Source organism: Patella vulgata, chromosome 5, assembly GCF_932274485.2.
Source record: "Patella vulgata chromosome 5, xgPatVulg1.2, whole genome shotgun sequence".
In the NCBI taxonomy this organism is placed as follows: domain Eukaryota; kingdom Metazoa; phylum Mollusca; class Gastropoda; family Patellidae; genus Patella; species Patella vulgata.
In genome coordinates, this window is record NC_065883.2 from 8,053,486 (window position 1) to 8,074,099 (window position 20,614).

At 39.8% G+C, this 20,614-nt stretch overlaps 1 long non-coding RNA gene across 1 annotated transcript in view; it reads left to right on the plus strand.

Moving 5' to 3' along the window:
* The window catches only part of LOC126822464 (uncharacterized), a 58,778-nt gene that overhangs the window by 29,192 nt on the left and 8,972 nt on the right, over positions 1-20,614 (plus strand). The window contains exons 2-3 of the long non-coding RNA XR_007680827.2: positions 10,226-10,319; positions 16,768-16,842. This is a non-coding gene — a long non-coding RNA (uncharacterized LOC126822464). The remainder of the gene's footprint in view (positions 1-10,225; positions 10,320-16,767; positions 16,843-20,614) is intronic.

The window sequence follows — 20,614 nt, forward strand, 5'->3', positions numbered from 1 at the left end:
GTCCTACTGTTCTGTTCCTATACTGGGCTAATGAATAAATGAAATGAAATGAAATGGGGTTTAACGTCCTACTGTTCTGAAGGGGGGTTGGATGGCTGAATGGTTAGCACGCGCGCTCTGTATCATACGGTCTGTCATTGAGTCAACTGGCGGGGTTTCGATTCCCCGGTTGTACGTGACAAGGAGTAGGGTTGCCTGTCCAACCTCGTGGGTTGTCTCCGGGTCCTCGGGTTTCCTCCCACTGCTAACGACCCCTACTCGCCTACGAATTATTGAAATAAAATTGAACCATGTGTTAGTCCCGAAATGACCTAGTTTGTGTCGAGTGGACGTTAAACCCCATTCTCTTTTTCCTACTGTTCTACACTCATACAGTGTGCTATTAGGGAAATTTTTCCCGGGCAACGGCGCTACGGCCTACTCTTATATCGAATTCCAACTGCCAAGGGATCTTTTACTTGCACGCCAATGTGTATACGGGACCGCGGATTTTCGTCCCATCGGAACGGCTAGACAGCTGTCCTTGTCAGGGCCCTCCGTCCTGCATCACTGACAAGGGGAAACCACGGTAAACAACAAAGAACAGAGTAGGTAAAGGGCTAACTTCGAGCGTCATTTCCCCATATCAGTGATGCAGAGCGGAGAACCTGGCAAGGAACGGTTTCTTGTCGTTCGGATGCGACAGAAAAAAAACCCCGAAACCCGTGGACACGTTGACGTGCACGTAAAAGACCGATTGACAATAGAAATGCAAATTAACAGCAGACTGCTATCTGGACAAAGCGTTTTTCGTAGCATACTGCATGGCGTGTACCGGTCTTCATTACTCCAGTCGGTACTGAAAATTAAATTACGTTACACCGCTTTTTCATTTCGGTAATGAAAGATGTCGTGATATGTCCAAATCAATCTGGTTTTTCCGACGCCTAATAATTAGTTGTTAGTTAATCAGTTCTCCTTTTCTCTTTGATGTATAATAATAGTTACTTGGATTAGTTTATTTTATGTGATGCTTTGTAAGAAGGAATTTTTTTCACTCAGACACAAACAAGTGAAGCATGGGGTCAACATGAAAAACTGTTATTTAGTTTAAGGCCCGTGTTCCATGTACAGCGACATTCAATTACTTTTTTAAATTATAAGATATCCTCTCACAGCCTCACATAACAACTTTTGGTCTTCGAAGGAATTATTAGTGAGCAGAAATTCGCCCGTGTATCTGCTGTCACTCGTCATTTAAGTCAGTTATATAGAAGGATAACTCGTGTTTTCCTTTTAGCGTTCGTCAGTTCCCTTTCTCGAAGGCTTCATAACGCCCACTCGACACAAACTAGGTCATTTCGGGACTAACATATAGTTCAATTTTATTTCAATACTTCGCGTAGGGGTCTTTAGGATTGGGGGGGGGGGGGGCAGCAGTGTGCTGAAAGCGGGTGACCTGGAAAAAAAACCCACGAGGTTGAGCAGGCGACCCTACTCCTACAACCATGCCAGTTAACTCAATGACAGGCCTTATGATAAACGCACACACGCTAATCATTCGCCCCACCCCCTTTCCCTAATTTAATAAGACCAGAAATAACGTGGTTACAATATTGGAACGATAAATGTACGAAAGATTAATTTCCTGGTATAAATGGCGTATCTATACATATCTCTGAGTATAATCAGAGCAAACCGTTTAAGATATCACAATCTCTGAATAGTGGAAGATATTGAAACGAAAAACATAATCGGAACAAACCGTTTAAGATATCACAATCTCTGAATAGTGTAAGATATTGAAACGATAAACGTAGGAAAGTTTAATTTCCGTGTATAAATGAAGTATTAATTTTAAGTGTAGAGAATATATGTATTATTACTTCTCCAGACGAACACGAATCAATATCAGCATCGCTAGAATAACATACATCAAATATTAAAATCTAAATGGCGAGGATTTTAATTTCCCTGTATAAATCACAAGATTATAGGGGTATACTTTCAACAACAGGCTATACCAGACATGTAAATCATCATAATCTCTACAATAACAACATTACGTGGAATTATTAATATTTTCAATAATTCATAATAACTACTTACCGGCCATCTTGTCACGTGACTACATGTTTCACGTATACAATAAATAGGCTACACTAGACATGTAAATAATCACAACATCTAAAATACCAACATTACGTGGAATTATTAATATTTTCAATAATTCATAATAACTACTTATAAGCCATCTTAGGGGGTGGATGGCCGAATGGTTAGCATGTGTGCGCTGTAGCAGACGGTCTGTCATTGAGTCAACTGACGTAGTTTCGATTCCCTGGTTGTACGCGACAAGGAGTAGGGTCGCCTGGTCAACCTCGTGGGTTTTCTCCGGGTTCTCCGGTTTCCTATCACTGCTAAATACCACTACGCGCAAGCGAATTATTGAAATAAAATCAAACCATATGTTAGTCCCGAAATGACCTAGTCTGTGTCGAGTGGACGTTAAACCCCATTTATCTCTCAACAGCCATCTTGTTTCCAGCCATCTTGTTTCTTGTTTCACTTATACAATAAATAAGATCTCTCTTAATATCTGAGTTAAATGTCTGGATATTGCCCGGTCTGGGTTTTCGTATTTTGAAAATCAGAGTCACTGTCTCTCGGAACACCTGACTCCACTTCTCAAAACTAACAATTTATGTTTAACTTCTACCACGGAGCCCCCGTCTCTGAAATGAAAGTTAGAAAATGGAAAGGAAATAGGGCATTGAATGTACGTTAAAGGGACAATAACACTCTTGCAAGCTTGAAAGCTCCAGAAAATAAATAATATACTATTCAAAAAAAGTAGGGGATATTTGATTTTTAAGTGTTATTAAAGTCACCTAATGAAACTGACGAAGAAACAAATGACAAAATGAAATGAAGTTCACATTCATCGATTTATTCCAAATGATCGTTAGACTAAGTAAGGCACAGACTGACCATTATAAGGGTAAAATGATACCCGGGGTCAAACAGCAAAGTTACCACAGCATCACAACCAAGTCAGTAACGGGTAAATCCTCCTCTGTTTGCCAAACAAGCATTGATCCGACGTGGCATACTCCTAATGAGACGTCTAAGGTCATTTTGGTCCAAATTGTCCCATTCCTGTTGCAACGCAGCAGCAAGTTCTTGGACATTGGCAGGACGTTGTTGACGTTGACGTAACCTCTGTCCAAGCATGTCCCAGACATGCTCGATGGGGGAGAGGTCGGGACTCAGTGCTGGCCAAGGTAATGTGGTGATGTTCTGTTGTTGGAGGTAACCAGTAACGATCCTGGACCTGTGACATCTTGTGTTGTCATCCTGGAAGATGAAACGGCGGCCATGACGTCGTGCGAACGGCACAACCTGGACTGCCATGATGTTGTCCCGGTAGTACTGGCCTGTAACACGCCCTGCAACAACATGTAAAGCCGTTCTTCCAGCAACAGTGATGCCTCCCCACACCATAACAGAACCACCCCCAAATCGATCATGTCTGATGACGTTAACGTCTTGGAAGCGCTCGTTTCGACGACGCCACACCCTCCTACGTCTGTCCAAAAAATCAACAGTGAACCTTGACTCATCTGAAAACATCACATTGCTCCAGCGTCGATTATCCCAGTGTTGACGATCCCTACACCAACGACGTCTTGCCTGAATGTGATGATCTCTCAAACAAGGGATCACGCGAGGACGTCGGGCGCGAAGGTGACCCCTATGCAGTCGATTCCGAATCGTCTGGCCACTCACTCTCACACCAGTGTCTGTTTGAAGACGAGCGCTGATCTGATTTGCTGTGATGACACAATTTCTCAAGGCCAAGGTACGGATAAATCGATCCTGGGCTTGAGTTGTCGCCCTTGGTCGACCTGAGCGTGGTCTGTCCTGTACAGATTGTGTATCACGGTATCTGGACCATAGCCTGCTTATGACAGACTGAGAAACATTCATCGTCCGCGCCACAACCGCCTGTGTTGTGCCGATCTGTAGCATGCCAAGGGCACGTAACCTTTCATTTTGGGTAAGCCGACGCATATCAAAATTTGTTTTCTGGTCACTAAAACAATTAAACTGATGTTTCCACCCTGGAATTCAATGCCACAATGACTGTAACATTCAAAGTCAGAGTCGTGCAAATCTTCGGTTGGACCCCCATGATGATCCCAAGCATCACCTGCATTCCATGCGGTAGCTATTGGTGCGTTTGGGCGTCACATGTAACTGGAAATGTTTCTTCTGTTAGGTTCTATAGTCACTTTTTTCGTAGTCATTTGCATATTTTAGTATTATGCCCCCAAAATCAAATATCCCCTACTTTTTTTGAATAGTATATCTCTATCTAAGTACTAGATGTTTAAGTGTCCTACCTGTTGTGTAAATTATCCATTACATCCTATTTTACTTGTCCAGAGGGTTCGGAAATATTTTTAAATCGAAGTTTCATTTGAAAAGGTTTACGTTAGACGTTTCAAACCATTATGTTGAATTTTTCAAAATTTTTAAATAAGGTGTATTAAGATGAAATTTGTATCATCAATTAATTGAAATAATGTAAAATAGTACAATTTGTTGACCAGAATAAAGATTGGGACATATTATTCAGTTACAACAAGAGTAGTATTGAGCCTTTAAAGACTCCCCTTTAAACATCTGATGCCATTTCTCATAGCTTGTCTGGTCTACATAATATTATATCGTATGAATCTATAATAATATTTGTGACTGTCGTTTGTTTGTTTGTCTGTCTGTCTGTTCAGGGTTGATGGCTACACTAGAGCTGTCCTGAGGCTGAAACTTGGTGTATAGGGATAACTCGGACGGGGAGTAACATAGACCACTTCCGCTTCCTGGCTAAACCCGTGCTACGCCGGAAAAACCGCTAGTATATCATCAGTTTGTTTCGTATTTTTGTATACTTTCGATGGCCTCTGCGACTTCATATAGTTAACAATCTGATTAAAATGCAGATCTATATTTCGTTTCATTTTTTTTATACTTTGATGGCCTCTACTACATGAAGACAAGTAAAACGAAATTTTAAACTAAAAAATACGAAACGAAATAGGATCTGTGTTTTAATCAGATTGTTATAATATAAACGGGTTGGACAAACGTTACAAGAATATAAAAATTATATTTTCTTAAACATACATTATGCAAGAGCAAAATCGGCCTATTGCAGGTCTTTCTTTGGGCCTGAAATGTTATAAAAACTCTTAATTAGACATTAATTAACTTATCCAGACCAAAAGCAGCTCTCGATGTCAAGTCTTGCCTGCGATATTTGTTGGATTGCAGTCCGATTTGCTGCAAAACTTTCCTTCGTGATTAACGATTAAATGGATAATCAAGACTATTAGTTTTGTCTTATCGACTTCAGTAATGATGATCGAGGCTAAGCGGAACTTTCATCCGCTCGGTTCTCGGCTCATAGTGGATCAATTTGACTGAAATTTTTAAGCATGTTGCCTTTACATTATGTAGTTTTTAACTATTATAGTGAGAACTGCCAACTCGTTATCTAATCTCCCATAATGTATCTTTAATAAATACAGCTAGCTATTCGCGATAACAAACTATGGAACTGAGCACGGGCGGTGGGGGGAGCCACGGTGGCTATGTGAGTAAGACGATGGCCAATGTATACACGGGACATCGGATTTTCGTCCCATCCGATCGACTAGACAGTTGTCCTTGTCAGGCCCTCCGTCCTGCACCACTGACAAGGGGAAACCACGTCGGAAAATTCCGATGAACTTTCTCGGCCAATGCAGGGATCGAACACGCGACCTCCAGTCTAGCGTGCCAGCGTCTTACCCACTTAGTCACAGTGGCTCCTAGGTTAGAACAACTGGTTAGGTTCACTGTCCAGGTTAGTTAGACAGTGCCTTAATCCCTGAGGTAACATTAATGTCATATGTAAACATACGCCCACTTTAATATTACAGCAAGTGCGACATGACAATCGAGTTGAAGAAGTTCCGCAAAAAAGTTGTAGATTTCAGATTGATACTGTCATAGATGTAAATATAAAACCACTGGGATTTGAAGATCGAGAAAGGTTAATACACGTCAACTAGTCGTTTAAGATTATAAAAACACAGAGTAGAAGCAATAAGCCGATCAGGTCAACAAATAAAGCTAATAAAGAGATAGGAAGAGGGTTTTTTTTTCAATCCAGGGGCAGATAATTAGCATTGCATTGCCTCCAGCATTCAAATTAGATGGAACCTTCCGAATAAAATGTTTAAATCATGCTAATGATTGTGGAATGGAAGAATCCTAAAAAGTATTTTTTGTGTTTTAGAAAATATGAAATAATGAAAAAAGAGAATTGATGAGATTAATTACAAAAATATTTTGGGTTTATTGAATTTTTCTGTGAAAATAACAAACGTGGACGTTTTTTTTATCCCGAAAGAAACAAATGAAATGAATTGGGGTTTAACGTCCGACTTCTCTGTAGATACCGGGCTGATGTGGTGCAGGACATATGGCCTGGCAAGGGACAACGTATAGTCTTTCGGATGGGACGAAAAAACGAGGTTCCGTGTACACGTAAAAGAGGCCTTAACAGTAGGAATTCGAAAGAAGAGTAGACCATAGCACCGCTGTCCATGCAAAATGTATAGCGCTATAGCCCGTCTTCATTCGCCCAGTTGGAGCAGAACAGTAGGACGTTAAACCCCAGTTCATTTTATTTGGCTAATGAAGACAAGCATGGTATAGAGGGAAAACCTTTGTCAGTACAGGGCTGTTTGCTCCTAATCGTTGATCGAATGCAATTGGCAAGGGTTCTTTTACACGGGACATCGGTTTTGGGTTCTGCCCGAACAACTAGTCCTTGCCTGACCCTCCAGTCCGCATCACTGACAAGGGTAACATCGATGGAAAATCATAAGCAACTTTCCCGGCCATCACAGGGTCCGAACCCTGGTTAGTGGACCAGTGCCTTACTCGCTGGGTCACCGTGGTTCCCTGCTAATGGTAAATCATTCAATTAAAAATAATATATCCATATATAATTATTCTGGCATCGCACATTGCCAACATATTTTGTAGCTTTGGGTTTTGTCCACATATTTTGTATATTTATCTGCAAAAGCTAGAAATGAGTTACAAATTTGAATTATTGCCAGGCGAAGAAAGGTGTCGTGGTCCTGGTTCCGTACTTCTATGAATTGGCCACAGATCACTAATGATTTCCCCATTGACATTAACGTTAATTCTCGTCTCTTAGACCAGCTCTAACCTTTTCCCAAATTTCCGTTGGGTAGAACGCTTTCCGCCACTGATGGAGCAACATGTGGCAACCTCTTGCCCAAAAGCACGTTCTTGATGAAAAACTTGAGATACACAAGCTGGAAGTAGAGATAACGAGGCATGCAATTTTCGGCCCTACATTTCAACCTAACCAACTTCTCAACTCTTGTATCCTTCCGCCTCAAAATCATAAATATTCACCAAAACCTGACAAAAAATGTATTTTCAAACCCTTTTCTTCGATTCTACACCAAACAGGAAAAAGGCGGAAAAAGAGACGGCGTAGGAATATTTGGTGAGCTTTGTCCAATTAGATAGGTTAATTATCTCCCCTTTCTTCATGCAAATATTTAGTAAGAGTACCTCTAGTTAAAGATAGACACCTTATTGATTAACTTTATGTCGGATCTAGAAGAGACGACGTCGTAATCAAAGCCAGAGTAATTTGTCTGTAGATCAGATCTACCCTATATAAATACTGTTCAGAATGATACACCCCGACCAATCATCGTCAAAGATAGCCAGCCGTCTGTCACTGTATCAAGATCTGAAATGGAGTGTAACGTCATGCCGTGTCAAGATCTAACTGGAATCATACCACTACTTCGCTCCACCATTGACCTCCATTGGCGGGAGAATGATCCAGACTTGTAAATCTCGTTTCTTGCGAGAAGCTCCCAAAAATGAAATGAAATAGGGTTTAACGTCCTACTCTTCTGCCCCGACTGGGCTAATGAAGGCGGGCATACGCAATACAGAGTTGATATGAGGGAAATTTTGACTGGACAGTAGCACTACGGTCTACTCTTATTTCGAATTCCAACTGCCAGGGGATATTTTACGTGCACATTAATATCCCATCCGCCCTGCGCCACTGAAAAGGGGGACCACACCCGGAAAATCCCGATCAACCTTCTCGCTCAACACAGGGATCGAACACGGGGCCTTACTCACTGAGCCACCGCGGCTCCTCCTATGTGTCAAGACCTAGCTTAATTCTCTCCCCATTGACTTCACTGTTAAATCCATGACATTTCTTGGCCTGTCGTGAGCCACGGTGGTTAAGTGGGTTAGACGCTGGGTCGCTAGCCTGGAGGTCGGGTGTTCGATCCCTGCATTGGCCGAGAAAGTTCATCCTGATTTTTCGACGTGGTTTTCCCTTGTCAGTGGTGCAGAACGGAGGGCCTGACAAGGCAGCTGTCTAGTCCTCCGGATGATACGAAAATCCGAAGTCCCGGGTATACATTAGAATGCACGTAAAAGATCCCTTGGCAGTTGGAATTCGATATAAGAGTAGGCGATAGTGCGGCTGCCCGGGCAAAATTTCCCTCATAGCACACTGTATAGCGTATGCCCATCTTCATTAGCCCAGTATAGGAGCAGAACAGTAGGACGTTAAACCCCATTTCATTTCATTTCATTTCTTGGCCTATAGAAGAACCGCAGCCCGGTCAGCCCCACTTCCCCCGTTTAATCTGACCTTGCAACCACGCTGTCTCGTGTACATTATTAAATGTTTATCTTAATAAAATCAACGCCACTGATAGTCCACTAATCAACAAACCTCATAATTTTCGGAATTTTGAATAATAATGAATGTAATCACCGCCATTAACGACCATGTTAATGATAGAGGCAACAGGTCGTCATTCATATTATAGATACAACCAATCAATTGGGGTTGAAAAGCGGCCATTAAGCTACATCACTAGATTTAGTTGAGTTAATTAATCAGTCGGTTGGCATTTCATATATTGATATATCTTGATGTATCTACTATCTTAGTCGTATACGAAAAACATCTGATAGAATAGATACCAGGGGCCTGTTTCACGAAATTTTAACTAAGATAAAATCCAAATTTTACTAATGTAATTGGATAATATTAGATTGATTTTTGTGCTTAGCCAATCAAATTGAAGCATCTACTAAAATTTGGATTTTACCTTTAGTTAAGATTTCAAGAAACAACAAATTGTGATTTGCATTTTTCGGAAAATATCAAATTTGTATCAGCCTAGACATTATACACGAGCTAAATCTGCATATTGCAGGTCTTTCTTTAGTCCTGAAATGTTATCTAAATTATTAATTAGACATTAATTAACCTATCCAGACCATAATCAACTCTAGATGGCATCGCTAGCCTGCGATATTTAGCGGATTGGAATTCATTTTTTGAAAAATAATTAAACGTAAAAATAGATAATCGAGACTTTGTTTTTTTTTATTGTACCGACATTAGTAATGATGATCGAGGCTAACCTAAAATTCAAAAGGTAATATCTCGGTTCAGAATGGAGCAATGTGACTGAAATTTTCAGCATATTCTATTTAGATTATTTATTTTTTTAACTATTATAACGAGAACAGTCAATTCGTTAATCCACGTTAATATCTATTCAGATTGATTTCTTAACATTTAGAAAACAAAATCAGGTTATCAACGCTAGATTATCCCGCGGCTTGGATTCAGTCGGATTTAAAACATGCCCACCAATTTGGTTCACAGCAAATAAAGATGGCGGTCGTCTTGATTTACATAGGGACTACAAAATGGGGTTTAACGTTCTCCCAAAACACTCGAGGTCCTTTGTTTTTTTCGGGACTAACATGGCACTACTAGCCGTGGAATACGCTGATGTACACGTAAAAGGTCCCTTGGCAGTTGGAATTCGATATAAGAGTAGGCCATAGTGCAAAAGTTCCCTCATATCACACTGTATGCCCGTCTTCATTTGCCCAGTCAGAGCAGAACAGTGGAACGTTAAACCCCACTTCATTTCATTTCATTTACTAGCTGTGGGACGAAACCGGAGTGTCTAGAGAAATCCCTAAAGGTTGAGCAGACGACCCTTTTCATAGTCACATACAAGCTTGTGGCGACACCACATCTTACGACAATACTGATGGGAAATAACTCTTTTAATTTTATTTTTTTCAGTGTGTAAAGACGGGTGGCCAATGTCTACAGAGCAGTCAGTGTTGTAGTTTTTCAGACGTGTGTCTAACCAACTCCAAGTATACAAAATATGCAAGTAAGTTTCATCCATTTAATAATGATAATACCACCCATTCGCTTAATTCAGTGCATTTCCATATCACTACGTTACAGCGGTCCTACCGACACAATCAGATTCCCCGGTTGTACGTCACAAGGAGTAGGGTCGTCTGTCCAACCTCGTGGGTTTTCTCCGGGTACTCCGGTTTCCTCCCACTGCTAAAGACCCCTACGCGCAAGCGAATTATTGAAATAAAATTAAACCATATGTTAGTCCCGAAATGACCTAGTTTGTGTCGAGTGGACGTTAAACCCCATTTTTTTTTTCTCTCTCTCTCTCTCTCTCTCTCTCTTTTATATGTCACCAATTAGTGTACAGTAATTAATGTCAATCTGTTTGTTGTGTTTCAAGAACGGAATCTTCAAATTGCCCCACACAAGTTTAGATCAATATAGTTACAATTTACAAGAGACCTTGTTGAGCAAAATTTATACATTTATCAAAAACAATTTGAATAGATTTCCTCTTGCCTGGTATCTGAAGGACACTTAAGACTGTTCAAGATCAAAACATCGTCGTTTTCGCCTTAAATAGGCCTGACGATGGTCGTTGACACCATACAAAGCAGAACCGATAGAAGTTTTAACCATTATTTGAAAAGGGCAAACAGTTAATTCAATGAATAGAATGATAAACCAATTAAACTTTCTGGTCGTTAGTTGCATTTTTCGGAGAGAGAGAGAGAGAGAGAGAGAGAGAGAGAGAGGGGTAACTAGCTCAGAGCAACGAGGGAGGCGGGAAGTTTTCTCCGGGGTATTTACAGCAGAGAGAGAGAGAGAGAGAAAGGGGGGGGGGGCGTAAGTAGCTCAGAGCAACGAGGGGGTGCGGGAAGTGTTCTCATGGGTGCTGTAAAATTGACGGACACTGTATATATAGGGTTTTTTCTGGTCGACAATTTGTTCACAGGGTGGGGGGCGAAACCTAGTCAAGGGCCTGGAGAAGAGAGAGGAGAGAGGGGTTTAACGTCCACTCAGTACATTTTTGACTGAACGGAATTGAAGCATTAGTCAACTGATTCAACTATTGGTGAGGAATTCAAAATCACTCTAACAATGATCAGCACCGTTATATAATTAACAATCTGGTTAAAATACAGATCTATATTTCGTTTCGTTTTTTATACTTTCGATGACCTACACTACATGGAGATCTAGACTGGTTGTAGAGGAAGGACGTGTCTGTGGTCATGCGAGCGGTTTTTGACCCTATGAAGCCAGACCTTTGATTAACCATCAGCGTTGATGTTTCTAGTGGGTTACCCACAGTTACGTGTACCTCACACCAAATACTCGCTGTAACAGATTGTTTCATTGGTTATCCCTCTCATCAACCAGAACGCTGGTAAAATAACAAATTTTTCAGACCCTAGTGTAGTAAAGACAACTAAAGAGAAATTTTGAACTATAAAAAACGAAACGAAGTATGTTATATCGGAAGTCGCCGTAACAGATGGTTTCATTGGCTAATCCTTCACATCATCCAGAACGCAGGTTATATAACTACTCTTTTAGATCCTAAAACGTAATTCTGAACTAAAAAACGAAACGAAATATGATCTATGTTTTAAAACGATTGTATAATTAAGAACAATCTTATTAAAATTCGTTGATAGTGGACGTTAGCCCAGGTGGATTAAGTCGGTCTAATAAACATGTTCTTAAAACGGCTAATCTATTCGACGCACACAGTTCACGAAGATGACATCTTTATCAAATTGTGTTTTCATGGATAAAATAACATGCATCATGTACGCAGGCTGTGCCAAAAACTCATCGATTTCAATATTTTTCTAGAGAATTCCCTGGTTCAAAAATAACATTTTCATATCTTTCATATAAAAAGGACTTTCTAAGGTCAAAGATTTAAAATTGCTTCGCATAGATCAAACTGAGAAAAACAAATTTGTTCAATAAATACTAATTCACTGTCAAAATATCTCTAAAGGAAGATTTCAGTTGCAATATTTCATTTTTTTTTATAGAAAGAAATTAGTAAACATTAGAAAATCATTCAACATCACATAAATTTTATTAAAAACCGTTTGAATATAAGTTGTTTTCGTGTAATTAAATAACATTATTTGATGTTTAACACAATTATTACCATCCGTATTTGGGTTCAAATTAATGTTAATTCTATTATCTATAATAAAGAACTCAGAAACGTGCCAAAAGGATGTTTACAATGTTTTCTTTAAAAGCATAAAAGGCATGAAATGGGGTTTAACGTCTTACTTTTCTGCACCGACTGGGCTCATGAAGACGGACATACGGGACATATGGGACATTTTGCCCGGGCTGCGACATTACGGCCTACTCTTTACTTCGAATTTCAACTATCACGGGTTCTTTACGTGTACGCCTTTGTTTACGCGGGACTTCGTTTTTTCGTCCCATTCGAACGACTAGACGCTGTTTCTTGCCAGGCCTCGCGTCCTGCACCAGTGACAAGGGGAAGCTACGACGTAAACTTTGAGCAAGAACACCGGGGTCGAACCTGGGACTCCATTAAAGAGAGAGACATAAATGGGGTTTAAAGACTATGTTTTTTTTATCGTACCGACTTTAGTAATGATGATCGAGGCTAGGCCTAAAATTAAAATGCTTGCATCTCGGGTCAGAGTGGAGCAATTGGCTGAAATGTTCAGCAAATTCCCTTTACAATATCTAGTTTTTAACTATTATACTGAGAACTGCCAGCTCTTTATCTTATCTTTCATAATTCCGTTTTAATTAAATGAATGTTTACCACAAAAACATCTAACTCCATCACGTAATGTGTAATTTATAATTTAAACGATAAAAACAACATTTCTTTGCCAATTTTTGCAGCCATTTTTGACCATAATTAGACATTTATATTTGTTAGTTGAATCGATTAGATAAACACGTACCAGACTGGATGTGTTTTTATTCTGAACACACAGAACCATTTACTTCATTCCTTGAGAATAGATCTCTGTCCTAAATGGCCGCCATATCCAAAGATTAGATATGCAGTTGTACTCCGTTTCACATCTATCATACACACGAAGACTAAATAAACTTTTTCAATTTTATTAAATGGAAGCCGAATGCATACAAAATACTAATATGCTTAGTGTTTTTGACTAAAATCGTCGGTTTAGGACCTAAAATGTCGGTCAACTAGCTTAGTGTCTGTCCTCAAGCGAAGCTAACTGTAGACAGACAGACGTAAGTTTAGTATGGGAAGATTATTAAATGGTTTGGGGTACCGAAACATGCAATCTGAACTTTATCTATTCTGACAAATGTTTCCGCGTTTCGGGCGAGTAACAACTGTCGATATCCTCGGATCGGTTTTATACATGGTGTTAAAGGAGTTTGTAAGTTTTTGATATTAAATGAAAAGCGGGTTAACGTTCTAGGTGTCTGCACCAGTCAGACTACTGAAGACAAAAGTCAAGCAGTGCTCTATGGCTGATGGAGATATTGTCCGATAGTGGGACTACGGCCTATTCTTATTTAGGTTGTTTTACTGGCATGCCAACATATACACGCGTTTTAGTCCCATACGAACAGCTAGACCCTTCTGCTTGCCGGGGGGGGGGGGCTGAATGGTTAGCACGTGCGCGCTGTATCATAAAGCCTGTTATTGAGTCAACTGGCGTGGTTTTGAATCCCCGGTTGTACGTGACAAGGAGTAGGGTCGCCTGTAAACCTCGTGGGTTTTCTCCGGGTCCTCCGGTTTCCTCCCACTGCTAAAGACCCCTAAGCACAAGCGAATTATTGAATTAAATTAAACCATATGTTAGTCCCGAAAATGACCTAGTTGGTGTCGAGTGGACGTTAAACCCCCTCTCTCTCTCTCTCTCCCTCTCTCTCTTCTCTCTCTCTCACTCCCTCTCTCTCTCTCTCTCTCTCTCTCTCTCTCTTTGTTTGCCAGAAGTTCCTGGGAGGGATAGGATAATCATTAGTGTAAGGTTTAAAAATTTGGGGGAGAGGTTAAGTCTCCACATAAGCACTGACCTAGGATGATGAAAAATTAGTTCGTGATATTTCCCAGTTTTATTAAAAATACATACAATACATTAGATTTATATACAAAGGCGATTTCACTGGGGTTGTTTTGGTGTTGGTGGCGCTGATGGTGGAATTAGGGTCAGCCCTGTTTACATCTCGTGACCTTTGACCAATCTTGAAGTTGGCCTTATCAAATAGATCTAACCATGTAACTTATCCATTTCCTGTTTCTTTATGTGTTCGTTAGGTGCATTGAACCTTTTTATTTCGCATTTCTTTGGCTATTCTTCAGGTGAATGAAATCGTTTCATCTCGCGTTTCTTTAGTCTATATTCAAGTTTTTAATATTAAGCCTCAAGTCCAAATAAATCACGAAGAAATCACGTAGGTGTTAAAACCCACCATAAATACATGACGTACGTTTTTCAATATGTACTTAACATTTAAAACACATTTTTAATTTTTTTTTTATAACCATATGAAGTATACTTCGTTACTATAAGCTTTCGATTATTCTTTTGTTTAACTTCCCATTTCTAAACAATTTTAGCGCTGCAACCTTTCTGTTTAGACATCTTTAATGCAATGTTCTTTTTTAATGGCCATTACTGTTGTATAGATATAAACGTGTAATGTCAAATCAGCGAGATTAAAATACCCGATAAATAATTGTGTGTTGTCAGTGTGTTTAAAGCTATTACGATTTATAACTTAATCCTAATAGAAGATGGTTAATATGTCGACATTTGTCTGGGATTTTATTCCTAAAAGTAACGTTTAAATCTATATCAAAACAAGAGTAAAGATGGCTCTCTGATTAAAAACATAGATATAATTTCGTCTTCATTTTATTTACTGTTCAAATTTCGTTAATTGCGTTTCTTAGCTGAGCTTTGTGCGAAATGAGAACGGAATTCTGAGAGAGTGGGAGTGAGAGAGATGAACATATTATGACACAATGGTAAAATTTTATATTAATAAGAGAGAGAGAGAGATGGTGAGAGGGAGAGAGAGAGGGGGGGGGGGAGAGAGGGAGAGGGAGAGAGAGAGAGAGAGAGAGAGAGGGAGAGAGAGCGGGGTGTTTTAGCAGTGAGAGGAAACACGGGGACAAGCTACCCGTACTCGTGACTAACATATGGTTCAATTTTATTTCAATAATTCGCTTGCGAGTAGGGGTTTTTAGCAGTGGGCGGAAACCGAAGGACCCGGAGAAAACCCACGAGGTTGTACAGGTGACCCTACTCCTTGTCATGTTGAAAGGCGCTACCCCCCCCCCCCCCACCACACACACACACACCTCTAATAGATGATTAGTAGAATATTTACTATCGTTTCATTCTGTGTTACCCCCCCACCCCCCCACACACACGCCTCTAATAGATATAGAGTAGAATATATATTATCGTCTCATTCTGTGTTACCCCCCCCCCCCCCACACACACACACGCCTCTAATAGATATAGAGTAGAATATATATTATCGTCTCATTCTGTGTTACACCCCCCCCCCCCCCACACACACACACGCCTCTAATAGATATAGAGTAGAATATATATTATCGTCTCATTCTGTGTTACACCCCCACCCCCCCCACACACACCTCTAATAGATAATTAGTAGAATATTTACTATCGTTTCATTTTGAGATTCTTTTTAGAATCACACCCCAGTACCTGATTATATAACACGGGTGCACTAATCCATTTCATATCACAGTCACTCGATGGTACAGCGAGTTGATTAAGGCCATGACATGTATTGAGCCGTGGACGCTTACGCATCCATTCACTTTATTTGATATTTGTTATTTATTTCTAGCAATGTCTGTGTCCGCAGGTTTGTCGTGTCCGCAGGTTTGTCTTGTGTAATTGTTAGTGTGTGAAACAGCCACCCCGACTCACTTACTAATAAAGTCAATCTGATTGAAATACAGATCTATATTTCGTTTCGTTTTTTTATACATTCAATGGTCTACACCACATGAAGATCTGACCAGTTGTACTGGGGGTTCGCGTCAGGGGTCATACGAGCGGCATTTGACCCTATGACGTCAGACATTGATTAATCAATCAGCATTGACGTTTATAGGGGTTTACCCACAGTTCCGCGAAGAGCACGCCAAGAACATACCGTTTCATTGGCTAATTCCTCACATCAACTAGATCCTAGTGTTGTGAAGACAAGTAAAACGAAATTTTGAATTATAAAAAAAGAAACGAAATAGGATCTGTGTTTTAATCGGATTGTAATAGAGTACACCTTTAATTCTTTAATGGGTTGTTTTTATCTTTGTAGAATCACGCAACTAGATCCTAGTGTTGTGAAGACAAGTAAAACGAAATTTTGAATTATAAAAAAACGAAACGAAATATGATCTGTGTTTTAATCAGATTGTAATAAAGTACACCTTTAATTGTTTAATGGTTTTTTTATCTTTGTAGAATCACGCTACAGTACCTGTGAGAATGTCAAGGCTCTAGCACTAACCAAATCAATCCAACCATTTAAAAAAGCAGGTAAATAGATTTCAGTATTTAAATAAAAACAAATAGTTGGGGGTTTAACATCCTAGTGAAGGCGGGCAGTGTGCTATCAGGGGAATAGATGGGGTTCAACATCCCACTGAAGACGGGCATACGCCGTACAATGTGCTATTAGGGGAATTTTGCCCGCACAGTGGCATTACAAAAGAATAATAAGGGGTTTAACGTCCCACTGTTCTGCATCAACCGGGATAATGACCAAAGACTATATTTTCCACAAAGGTATTTATCGGGTGGTTATTTCCAATAAAAATATGGCAGTTTTGGTATAAAGTAGAGACACCCAATCTTACTAGAAAAATACTGGATTCCGTGAAAAACACACATGGAGCGTGCATAGGACAAAAATAAGATGGTGTCACTAATTGACAACCCGACGATTAAGGGCTGTCTGCTCGAGTGACGTCAAAGATTACACGTGTAGATTGTCTGATCTCTTTGCGTTAGAGACGTCTTGATGAATATGTTGATAAACTTGATGTGCGGACGTGGAAAAAGTTTCTGAGATAAAAACCACAGAAAAGACGTGGGCAGGGGATAATCCGAGAATTTTCTTAGGATTCGATATTTATGGTAAATGTACAGCGGTTAAAGACAAAACTCTCCCCCGGCTCGGCACCTGTTGCTAGTTACCGCGACTACCAAATCACTTGACACATGACTTCTTTTTATAGATTATTTTTCTAGCTTGGGGTATTTCCACGCGAATACAATGTTTTGAGAGGGTTTTGAAGCAAATTTTTGATAGATTAATTAGTTTGAATATGTTTTTTGTCTAAATAAATATATCATCAAATCACCAAGTTTTTACATGGGAAGGTATCTTTAAAGCAAATGAAATGAAGACGGGCTTACGTCATACAATGTGCTACATGAATTGTGCAATTAAAGTTCAACTATCAAGGGTTCTTTTACGTGCACGTCAACGTGTACACGGGGACCTTGATTTTTCGGTCCACCCGAACGACTAGACGCTTTTACGTGCACGTCAACGTGTACACGGGGACCTTAGTTTGTCCTCCCACCCGAACGACGAGACTCTTTTGTGGGTCAATGTGGTAGATAGATAGATTTATTTGGCACATAAATATACTTTATGTTACCGTAACCAAATCTATTTTAGAACTACTCACTTTAATATTGGAGATCCCTGGCTGCAGCCAAGCCAAGTCCCCCCTCCTCCCCGACATTTTAATCCAGGCCTGTTATTTTGTGTTGAGTCGGTGTTAAACTCCCACTGATCTTTCTATCTACCTCCAGGAACCCATAACATTAATAACATGCGCTCAACTCCCACTGATTTTTCTGTCTCCCTTCAGGAATTAAATACATTAATAAAATACGTTAAATTTCCCCCTACTCTATCTGTCTCTCCAGGAAGCCATTAGATTGATAAAATGGCGACGGAGACATCACGTCTACCTCCACCTGCTCCCCATCCTATTGAGATTTTATTGTAAATTATCATTTTAATATGTTTTCTGTCCTTTGAGGGAATCTAAAACATTAATGCAATTTATTATCATTTGTTTCATTTGTTTGCGATCATTTGTCCTTCTGTTTAAAACAGAAACCTCCCTCTATATATTAGCTACGGATTTTGTAATCAATTTAATGCCTGTTTCCCCAACAGTCATGCGATGCTTTTCGATAGAATTGTTCCGATTGAGCCCACGATCTGGTACGTGCAGATACGATCGGATACATTTCGATACGATCAACACGATTGTTACGACTGACTACAATATATGATAAGAAAAGGGGCCTGTTTCACGAAATTTTAACTAAGATAGAATCCAAATTTTAGTAATTTGATTGGATAAAATTAGATTGATTTTAGTGCTTAGCCAATCAAAATTGAAGTATCTATTAAAATTGGATTTCATCTTTAGTTAAAATTTCGAGAAACAGGGCCCTGGTAGGATCACCACGATTACTCTACGATTAAAACCACGACTTCAATCGCAGCACGAATCGTGATAGTTGAAACGTAGCATAAGATAGTGTTCACGCATGTGTGTTTGTTTTCGATTCAAGAAATCGCTTTTAAATTTCTCTTCTGTTACACGAAGATAAGATATCGGTATTCACAATTCCAGTGAAATTTCATGTTTCTTGTCGGAAAATCAATACCATAGTTATGAAAGGTAGTTTGAGGGAGGAATCAATTTCTTTATTAAAATAATAACAGGGTGTGTACGCCGCTCAAGGGTTTGATTAGCGAACGTAGTAGGTAATCACCACGCACCTGTGAGCACGTGCTGAGAGTGTATGGATAATTAAGCCTAGTACTAGGCCCCGGTAAGGGAGGTAATTATGTATCATTACAAGAGTAATTTTCGACAAGGGAGATAATTTTTGACAAGTACATATTTAAATATGAATTACATTGGAAATAAATTGGTAGTTGTATATTGATGAAGTGTACTTTAATTAGACAAATTGCATGTCGATGATGTTTATATTTAATGCAACGGGGATAGCTTAATCGCATCTCTGCTTAAAATAAAAAACAGCTTCAAAACTAACGATATTTGTGTAGGCCTACGGAGATTAATTTCTTTAGTTCTAACATTTTATAATCCTTATTAATACTTCTCGACCTTGTAAAATTATGATTATAGTTAATCTGCAGGTCGGTTGTTGACAACCAAACTGTTCTCTTGCGGTAATGCGAAAGCTTTCTTTTAACACAGTACAAGATGTCTGACCTTCACGTATCCTGGAGGTCGGATGTTCAATCCCTCCATTGACCGAGAAAGTTCATCCAGATTTTCCGGCGTGGTTCCCCCTTGTCAGTGATGCAGGACGGAGGGCCTGACAAGGACAGCTGTCTACTCTAGTCGTTCGGGTGGGGATGAAAAACCGAGGTCCCGTGTACACATTGGCGTGCACGTGAAATATCCCCTGACAGTTGGAATTCGATATAAGTGTAGGCCGTAGTGCCGCTGTCCGGGCAAAATTTCCCTCATAGCACACTGTATGGCGTATGCCCGTCTTCATTAGTTCAGTTCTTTAGAACAGTAGGACGTTAAACCCCATTTCATTTAATTTTCATTTTTAATTTCATGTGCAGTATTGGTAGGTCTACGACGTGTGACATCACATCATACGGCGTCGATAGCACGTGCGTTGTTTACATCGCACCTAGTAACACAAACTGGTCCGGGCAGAATTGGCTCCTTTTTCTAATTTGCCTTGGAGTATTATTTTAAGAACCTATTTACGCTACATAGGAACTTTTTTTTTATCCAGATATACTTCCAACACCATTATATTTTCTCTTTATAATTTAAAAAATTCTTTTAGAAATTAATTTGCTGAAGAAAAAATATAAATATTGAAAGCTAATTAACTCGCTTCGATAGCATCCCCCACAGAGATAGTAGCTGCCAAGCGAATATTTATTGTTGACCACGTGATATTTTCGGCCAATAAGAGCCCATTTTTCAAAAGTGGTTAAATTCAAATCTGCAGTTTTCCCAATCAGCTAGTTCAAACCAAGCGCACATTTATATTTAGAATTTGTATGTCCGATCTGGAAGAGAGGGTGAGAGTGTGCGAGAGAGAGAAAGAAATGAGGTTTAACGTCCACTCGACACAAACTAGGTCATTTCGGGACTAACACATGGTTCAATTTTAATTCCATAATTCGCATGTGCTTAGGGGTCTTTAGCAATGGGAGGAAACCGGAGGACCCGGAGAAAACACACGATGTTGGACAGGCGGCCCTACTAATGGTCAC